The sequence below is a fragment of the Opisthorchis viverrini genome (genome assembly GCF_000715545.1).
Source record: "Opisthorchis viverrini unplaced genomic scaffold opera_v5_304, whole genome shotgun sequence".
NCBI classification, from domain to species: domain Eukaryota; kingdom Metazoa; phylum Platyhelminthes; class Trematoda; order Opisthorchiida; family Opisthorchiidae; genus Opisthorchis; species Opisthorchis viverrini.
This window is the reverse complement of record NW_008751959.1, coordinates 6,025-15,708: the sequence shown is the minus strand read 5'-3', so window position 1 is coordinate 15,708 and position 9,684 is coordinate 6,025.

Sequence of the window (9,684 nt, the reverse complement as noted above, 5' to 3'; positions counted from 1 at the left end):
CCACCCCCCCCCCTCCCACACAAAAGCCGTGATTTTTCGTCACATAGCGCAACAATACGAACTTATGGGTGACGGAATTCGGATTTCGATTATTGTGAACCAAACTATGCGCCCCAGTAAAATCTGAGTTTATTAGGAACGTAGAATCGACCCCACACAAAACGCAATATTGTTTTGCGACAAGGAGCAACTAACATAAACGAATACAGGCCACGAAATGTGTGTCCATTAGTGTTTGGATTAGTGTGTCCATCAGTTGGAGCTTGTATCCACCGGCTATCCGAGCGAAATATCACAGCCCCGGAAAAAACCAGGTAGGAAAATATGTTTGGGGACCACTATTGCAAACTTTGACAACCCTTTCTTCCGGGATTAAGATAAACGTTTGAGCCTCAAACAAATAAAAAACAAGGGAAACCTACCTGGTGTCGATAATGTTCCCAGGTTTTGGGACCAGCGACCAGGACAACCCAGTTCTTCGACGGATTACGGTTTAAGAATGATGACAAACTGTGGACATCGACGGCATCCATCCATGCGACGTGTTCGATGTAGAACAAGAACGCAATAAGGAGCGAACATCGACGCACCATATTCGGGCTTACTTGAAGCTGTATGTGTCTGGAGTTTTATACTGCGCGTCTCCTGTGAATCAAACTTTGCTGTACAAATGTATGGCAAAGAAGTATCCCCACAAATCTAATAGGTCCGCGGTACAAAGGTTTATGCTATCATGGTATGACCTACCATTTCCATCAGCTTGTTAAATGACTGATCATTAATGCAAACCTATTCCAAAAATATGTGTTCATTGGTGAATGGTGGTGTTTTCTAGGACTTGGTTTTGCACCCATGCGCTTCGGGCAGCACCAAGAAGCAACCTGGGTCTACAAAATTGTTTTCACGTATCTACTGGCTTTATGAGTACCTTTCAGAAACCTTTGGTCCATGGGGAAATTAATACGGCTTTTTGTAACAAAACGTGATAGTAAAATTTTGTATCACAATGTGAACTGTTTCAACCTCTTCGTAAAACCAGTGACAGGAACATGGACCTCCCTGGTTAGTAGTTTATGACAAAATGCCAACTGATCCGTTACATGACTATTGGACAGGAAAGCAATCCCCTAATTTGCATCTTAATTAGAAACACTAAACATCCGTCTTCACTTGAACGCGTCTTGCTGAACGTGTTCAACATATATTCATTGAACGTTACCCAAGTTCAAACAAATGTTACAAATTGAGTAAACAGATTCCGCAAAGATCTCCTTTTCAAGCGAGTTTACTACTCACATACCTCCCTCATCAGCAGTATCACAATTATACACCACCCCTTAAGGATCGTTCGCATCCCATCGAATTACATTTACCTCCGTCAGATCGGCTTCTGCAACGGGTCTAGTCGGCAGCCTTTTAACTGTATCTTGCCGCTTACGAATCTGCGTCTCATTTATTCTTTTCGACCCCCGGCCATTTTGAATCGTATAGACGTTTTCCAGGCGATCGGTAACGACAAACGGATCCCGGCACCGACTGCCTAGCTTCCCCCACACCAGTTCATTCCTTCCAGGATTCTGGTGACCCTTTCTCTTGACCGTCATACCTATGGGGAATGTGCGTCCCTTTCGAATTACCGTTTTAAGCCTAGTCATTTCCTGAACGGCGGTTAAGTTTTCTCGAGCTCTCCTTCTTTCCTCCTCTATCTCCTCCGGAGACAAGCGCGTTGGTGGTCCCGACCCGATTTCCTGATCAACCGGAAGGCACGGATGTCGACCGTACATCAGCATCAACAGGAACTTGCCTCTGGTTGACTGTATGGAAGGATGATGAACTAGCAACACCATTGGCAAGTTCACTTCCTAGTCACCTCCTTTGGCCGCCAGCCACTCATCATCATCATCATCGATAACACGATATCAGCGTTCATCGCCAATGTCGGTATTTGAAACTGACTGCATGAAAGCTCCCGACATCGGTCAGAAGCAGTATCTTGCAGTCTCAAACCAGCCTGTGGGTATCACGCGGACCTTATCCAGAAAGGCGAGTTGCTTCAGTGCCTAATGCCGGAAAAAACGATTCACAGAAGGGAAAACAACAGCTATATTCCGAACGAGCGACTGAGTGAGTGCGTGCGAGTGCGAGAACACAACGGTCTGAAGTTAGTTATTGGAGGGACACTGTTTGAACTTGGCCCAATGCTGACACACGCGGTCTGGTCTTGGTACAAGGCTGCAACGCGCCGCATATTGCGAAGCGATGAGCAGCGCTCAGAGGAAGGATGACTTCACTGCGTGTGTAAACCTTCCCTCTGACAAGTCATCACTTGAGCAGCTAATCAGTAGGTTACCACGTAGTGTGATTTTCGCGAATGAAGGATAGGTCTGCTATATCCTGTTTAATCTGATCAACCGCTCGTCAATGAACGACTGAGTGCCCAGTCGCTAGCTGGAAGGTCGCGGGTTCGAGCCTAGCTGGAGTTTTCTGAGATGACGATAATGATTATTATTATTATTATTATTAAGGATGAAGCAACTAGACAACGCTTCTTAGTCTTTCAGAGTGGGTCAACACCAAGTGGAATTCACCGACTTTCCTCACAGCAGTATCAAAATACATTTTCCCGTAACTTTGAAAAAAATATTCAACAGCAAGCGAATAACAGTTCTCATCAGTATTCTCAAATCCGCAAAGAGTAGTAAGATGAACAAAACAGATAGATTACTCTGTTATCTCAATTGCACCGGTTTGATCAATTCAGCTGTCAAAATTCATTTTATTTATTGCCGAAACTGGATTCTAATCCTGAATCCATTAACCTGATCAACCCAAAGGCGCGGATTTTGACCGTACATGAACGGGGCCTTGCCTATGTTTGGCTGTATGGGTGCACGATGAGCTAGCAACACCATCCCAATTCACTACCCAGTTACCTCGTTTGGCCCTCAGCCACTCATTGAACGTTTGGTTATTACGTTCCGTGAGGCCATTTGTTTGAGGGTGGTATGGTGCCATCCTTAGCCGTTTGATTCTCAGCTTCTGCTGAACTGTGAATGGGATCGATTTCGACATGACAACTTTGCCATAGCAGATGTGGCTCCATTGATCCAGGGCCAAGACGATCGCTAAACATACTTCTTCGATTGTTGAGTACTTCTGTTCAGCGTTAGCCGGGAAAAGACTGGCATATTCGATAAATCCATTTCGCTGCTTTACGTCTGCGCCAACAGCGTTGCAGCGATCATGCTGAAATCCTTGAAAAAACAGGATGTAGTATTCCGCTCGTCCAGGAAACTGCCGTGGAGACCACTTTGAATTGAAAACAGCACAATCCTTGATCTTTGCTAAGTTTTCGGGCAGGGGGCTTACTTCTCCGTGACCTACATTATGACAGGGCGATGTCACCGACCTTCGCGCGAGCTGTATCTTGGTTTCATTTATCCGCAAACCAGCATCACGGCAGCGCTTGGATAACCGTCAAGCTTGATTGAGCCAATCACCAGGGCGATCGGCTGGCATGTCGAACTCCGCTCCAAGGACGCCCTTCTCGAAGGCCCAGTCTATCATCCAAGGATCTCTTCTGGCCGAATCCAGTGTCGCCTCTAAGTAGGATCTTCAGCGTCGCGAACTTTCTCCAGTAGTTCTCCAGTCCGGCGGCATCAGCTACCACCTCAATATCCTACATGGAGGTTCAAGCATCCCCATTCTCAAAGGGTTGTGACCACGTAAAGGTGATGTTTATATTGGTCACGGCATCAACAAAATAAGAACGCATTCCCTGTGGAGTAATTTATTACTAAATACCAACTAACCAGTTGCAGACTTTTGGGCATGAAGGCGAAACTCTCATACACAACCTACTTAGAAAAACTAAACATCACTGTTCACTTTAACGCGTCATGCTGAACGTTTCGGGATATTCGTTGAGTGTTGCCCTAGTCCGAGCAAATGGTACAAAGCGAGCCCACAAATTCCGCAAAGAACTCCCTTTTCAAGCGAATTTACTGGAAGAGATCATGTAACTCCCATGCCTGCCACATTTGTAGTATCACCGTTTCATCAGCAATCAATGAGTGTATCAGAGAAAGAATGTGTATGTCAGATGACTGAAACGTTCCTTTGATACGTCATCACTCGAGGAAACGTGGCAGTATGTGACCACGTGATTCGGTTACTGCGACTGAAGGATGAGTGGCGCTATATCCAGTCTAACTGAGAGCTAGTCGCACTACTGATAAGCAGTACTTGGCCCAGCGTTTACCTGGTTGTGCTGTGGGCGAATTATCAAACGAGATCCAAACTGATCTAATGGAGGGTTTCCTCTAAATAAATTCAACAGGTTATTCAAAACAGCTTTGAAATTTTTTGCACCCTTACTAAGATGTTGGGCAAAAATGGCATTTCTTGATAGCTTCACCACATCAGAATTTTCGGCATGCATAACATACCCTAATTCGAAACACCATACCGTCGTGTATGACCTGGGTCTCGGAGCTCCCGTCCTCCGGATTCCAACAGCCAGTTCATTTCAGGCACTTTTGGGCACGTACCAGCATACTACGTGTTATACTAGTAAAATGAAGTCGATTATCTCAATACTAACTCGGTGGGATTGTCTGATTTGCCTGATTTTTTGTATATCTGTTTTTGCGGGGTAGATCACTTCGGTACCTAACACATGTCAAAGATAGGCCACTTGATCCGATGCTCAACGGTCGGACAATTAAAGGCGCTCTCATCCACATCCGACAGCAACGAATGGAAAACTGCATTCTCCATTAGAAAACCAGCGCAATCATTCACTCGTTTGCCGGATATTACGTCCAAAAGCACGGGAAATTATCACAACTTTGTTTAAAGTAACCACTAAATATCTGAGACTCCAAGTTACGTATTGAATGGCCGCCGGAAATGCTAGCTAGTTCGTGCATTTTTGAGTCTTTGGGATCCAGGCGCGCCGTAAGGTGGAATTCCTTTTTTAGCATCAGCAAATCATGTGAAACCCTAGCTATTATAATGGCCTGTCCTGTTGTGGTCCACACATCAGTCAGGATTAAAACTCATTTCTGTGTTTACTCGATAGATTTAGGTCGAACATAATTCGCACTTGCAACTCAGTTCCACAAATTTACAAATAAACAAACCGTACTCATTATAAGCTCCTTTCTGCCGAAACTCATATTTAGTGCATCACCCACTTTGGACATGCCTATCCCAACATACAAGGAAATGAAGAATTACAGGAATGCTCAGCCTGACAGTTAGTTTACAACCGTTTCACTGCCATCGCCATAGAAAGGATCATCACAGCGGAAGGCCTATACCTACTGCAATCCAACATTTTGGCTTCACTGAAAGATCACTAACCAGATGACCAATAAACTGTAAGGTCACCCTAGTTGGCACTGTCCCACGTTTTTTCAGTGCTTGTACCGGTCAAAAACTGCATTTTAAAGGTGCTCGTAGCGACATTTGTGCTCCCTCCAATTGCTTTCAAAAGCTTCATTTTGCGCAGCGGTATTCATTTAAGTCCACCTGTCTGACACTCACAGCACTAAAGTTGAACATAATCTGCTGAAATTCAGTGTGACGGAATAGGGATCTAATATTGCGAACATGATAATATTAGTAATACTTCAGCGGCAGCACCGTTTTTATATGCAGCCGTAATATTGCCCGAGCGTATCATAAGGGCTGAGCAACCGCCGGGTAACCCAAGCCCGGACGTGACAAGTCGTAAAACTGAGGCTGGATTCGAGACACGGTTAATAATTTATGGGCTTAAGAACTGAATTATCCTGAGCTCCTAAGCCAAACTGTGCTTCCCGAAGCACTATTCTACGGCGGAGAGGAAGTTTAACCTTGTTGTTTAAGACCGACTACAACTTGGGTTAATTTCAAAGAAGACTTGCAAAAATCTGTGACCGTTGCGAGAGGTCTTATGGCTACGAATAAATATAGTCAATTTTTCTTGCTTTACACAGAAGATTTCTATGTTCATGAAATGATGGATGTGTAACTACGGGTCGGTCGTGGTTACTGCTCACCCAGATGTCGGGTCTTCATTAGTATTTTGTTAGTATTTATTGGTCTTGACTCTGTACGTGAATTTCATAAGTGGTTGTGTTTGTTGCGGTGTGCGCCGAAACATCAACTGAATAATTGTGAGCTACTTACAATGCTTGATCAGGTGAATAACTGAATTCAGTTTCGTACGTCAAATAGTTTTCGAAAATTTCCGCAACTACATCGGTGACTGCGGGGAGATAATTTATCGCAATGGGTTTTATGTGCTAAATTTTTTCGTGTGGCATTGGGTTAGTAGCGCACCGCTGAAGATGTGGTTTGGTGCCATCCTTAGCCGGCTGATACCCAGCTTCTGCTGAACTGTGAATGGGATCGATTTCGACATAATGCCTTTGCCAAAGCAGATGTGGCTCCATTGATCCAGGGCCAAGATGATCGCTAAAACACTTCCTCAGTGGTCGCGTTAGTCTGTTAGCCAGGACACGACTGGCATGTACGATAGCTCCATTCCGCTGCTTTAGGTCTGCGCCGATACGGTTGCAGCGATCGTGCTGAAAACCTTAACAAACCGGCTGTAGTATTCTGCTCGTCCAAGAGACTGCCGTAGAGACCACTTTGAATTGATAACAGCACAATCCTTGATCTTTGCCAATTGTTAGTGCAGTGGGCTTACTTTCCCGTGACCCAGTTATGACTCAGCCGTATCAGCGAACTACGCGCGAGCTGCATCTTTGTTTCATTTATCCGCAAACCAGCATCACGGCAGCGCTTGGATAACCGTCAAGCTTGATTGCGGCATACCCTATCACCAGGGCGATCGGCTGGCATGTCGAACTCCGCTCCAAGGACGCCCTTCTCGAAGGCCCAGTCTATCATCCAAGGATCTCTTCTGGCCGAATCCAGTGTCGCCTCTAAGTAGGATCTTCAGCGTCGATAACTTTCTCCAGTAGTTCTCCAGTCCGGCGGCATCAGCTACCACCTCAATATCCTACATGGAGGTTCAAGCATCCCCATTCTCAAAGGGTTGTGACCACGTAAAGGTGATGTTTATATTGGTCACGGCATCAACAAAATAAGAACGCATTCCCTGTGGAGTAATTTATTACTAAATACCAACTAACCAGTTGCAGACTTTTGGGCATGAAGGCGAAACTCTCATACACAACCTACTTAGAAAAACTAAACATCACTGTTCACTTTAACGCGTCATGCTGAACGTTTCGGGATATTCGTTGAGTGTTGCCCTAGTCCGAGCAAATGGTACAAAGCGAGCCCACAAATTCCGCAAAGAACTCCCTTTTCAAGCGAATTTACTGGAAGAGATCATGTAACTCCCATGCCTGCCACATTTGTAGTATCACCGTTTCATCAGCAATCAATGAGTGTATCAGAGAAAGAATGTGTATGTCAGATGACTGAAACGTTCCTTTGATACGTCATCACTCGAGGAAACGTGGCAGTATGTGACCACGTGATTCGGTTACTGCGACTGAAGGATGAGTGGCGCTATATCCAGTCTAACTGAGAGCTAGTCGCACTACTGATAAGCAGTACTTGGCCCAGCGTTTACCTGGTTGTGCTGTGGGCGAATTATCAAACGAGATCCAAACTGATCTAATGGAGGGTTTCCTCTAAATAAATTCAACAGATTATTCAAAACAGCTTTGAAATTTTTTGCACCCTTACTAAGATGTTGGGCAAAAATGGCATTTCTTGATAGCTTCACCACATCAGAATTTTCGGCATGCATAACATACCCTAATTCGAAACACCATACCGTCGTGTATGACCTGGGTCTCGGAGCTCCCGTCCTCCGGATTCCAACAGCCAGTTCATTTCAGGCACTTTTGGGCACGTACCAGCATACTACGTGTTATACTAGTAAAATGAAGTCGATTATCTCAATACTAACTCGGTGGGATTGTCTGATTTGCCTGATTTTTTGTATATCTGTTTTTGCGGGGTAGATCACTTCGGTACCTAACACATGTCAAAGATAGGCCACTTGATCCGATGCTCAACGGTCGGACAATTAAAGGCGCTCTCATCCACATCCGACAGCAACGAATGGAAAACTGCATTCTCCATTAGAAAACCAGCGCAATCATTCACTCGTTTGCCGGATATTACGTCCAAAAGCACGGGAAATTATCACAACTTTGTTTAAAGTAACCACTAAATATCTGAGACTCCAAGTTACGTATTGAATGGCCGCCGGAAATGCTAGCTAGTTCGTGCATTTTTGAGTCTTTGGGATCCAGGCGCGCCGTAAGGTGGAATTCCTTTTTTAGCATCAGCAAATCATGTGAAACCCTAGCTATTATAATGGCCTGTCCTGTTGTGGTCCACACATCAGTCAGGATTAAAACTCATTTCTGTGTTTACTCGATAGATTTAGGTCGAACATAATTCGCACTTGCAACTCAGTTCCACAAATTTACAAATAAACAAACCGTACTCATTATAAGCTCCTTTCTGCCGAAACTCATATTTAGTGCATCACCCACTTTGGACATGCCTATCCCAACATACAAGGAAATGAAGAATTACAGGAATGCTCAGCCTGACAGTTAGTTTACAACCGTTTCACTGCCATCGCCATAGAAAGGATCATCACAGCGGAAGGCCTATACCTACTGCAATCCAACATTTTGGCTTCACTGAAAGATCACTAACCAGATGACCAATAAACTGTAAGGTCACCCTAGTTGGCACTGTCCCACGTTTTTTCAGTGCTTGTACCGGTCAAAAACTGCATTTTAAAGGTGCTCGTAGCGACATTTGTGCTCCCTCCAATTGCTTTCAAAAGCTTCATTTTGCGCAGCGGTATTCATTTAAGTCCACCTGTCTGACACTCACAGCACTAAAGTTGAACATAATCTGCTGAAATTCAGTGTGACGGAATAGGGATCTAATATTGCGAACATGATAATATTAGTAATACTTCAGCGGCAGCACCGTTTTTATATGCAGCCGTAATATTGCCCGAGCGTATCATAAGGGCTGAGCAACCGCCGGGTAACCCAAGCCCGGACGTGACAAGTCGTAAAACTGAGGCTGGATTCGAGACACGGTTAATAATTTATGGGCTTAAGAACTGAATTATCCTGAGCTCCTAAGCCAAACTGTGCTTCCCGAAGCACTATTCTACGGCGGAGAGGAAGTTTAACCTTGTTGTTTAAGACCGACTACAACTTGGGTTAATTTCAAAGAAGACTTGCAAAAATCTGTGACCGTTGCGAGAGGTCTTATGGCTACGAATAAATATAGTCAATTTTTCTTGCTTTACACAGAAGATTTCTATGTTCATGAAATGATGGATGTGTAACTACGGGTCGGTCGTGGTTACTGCTCACCCAGATGTCGGGTCTTCATTAGTATTTTGTTAGTATTTATTGGTCTTGACTCTGTACGTGAATTTCATAAGTGGTTGTGTTTGTTGCGGTGTGCGCCGAAACATCAACTGAATAATTGTGAGCTACTTACAATGCTTGATCAGGTGAATAACTGAATTCAGTTTCGTACGTCAAATAGTTTTCGAAAATTTCCGCAACTACATCGGTGACTGCGGGGAGATAATTTATCGCAATGGGTTTTATGTGCTAAATTTTTTCGTGTGGCATTGGGTTAGTACCGCACCGCTGAAGATGTGGTCCC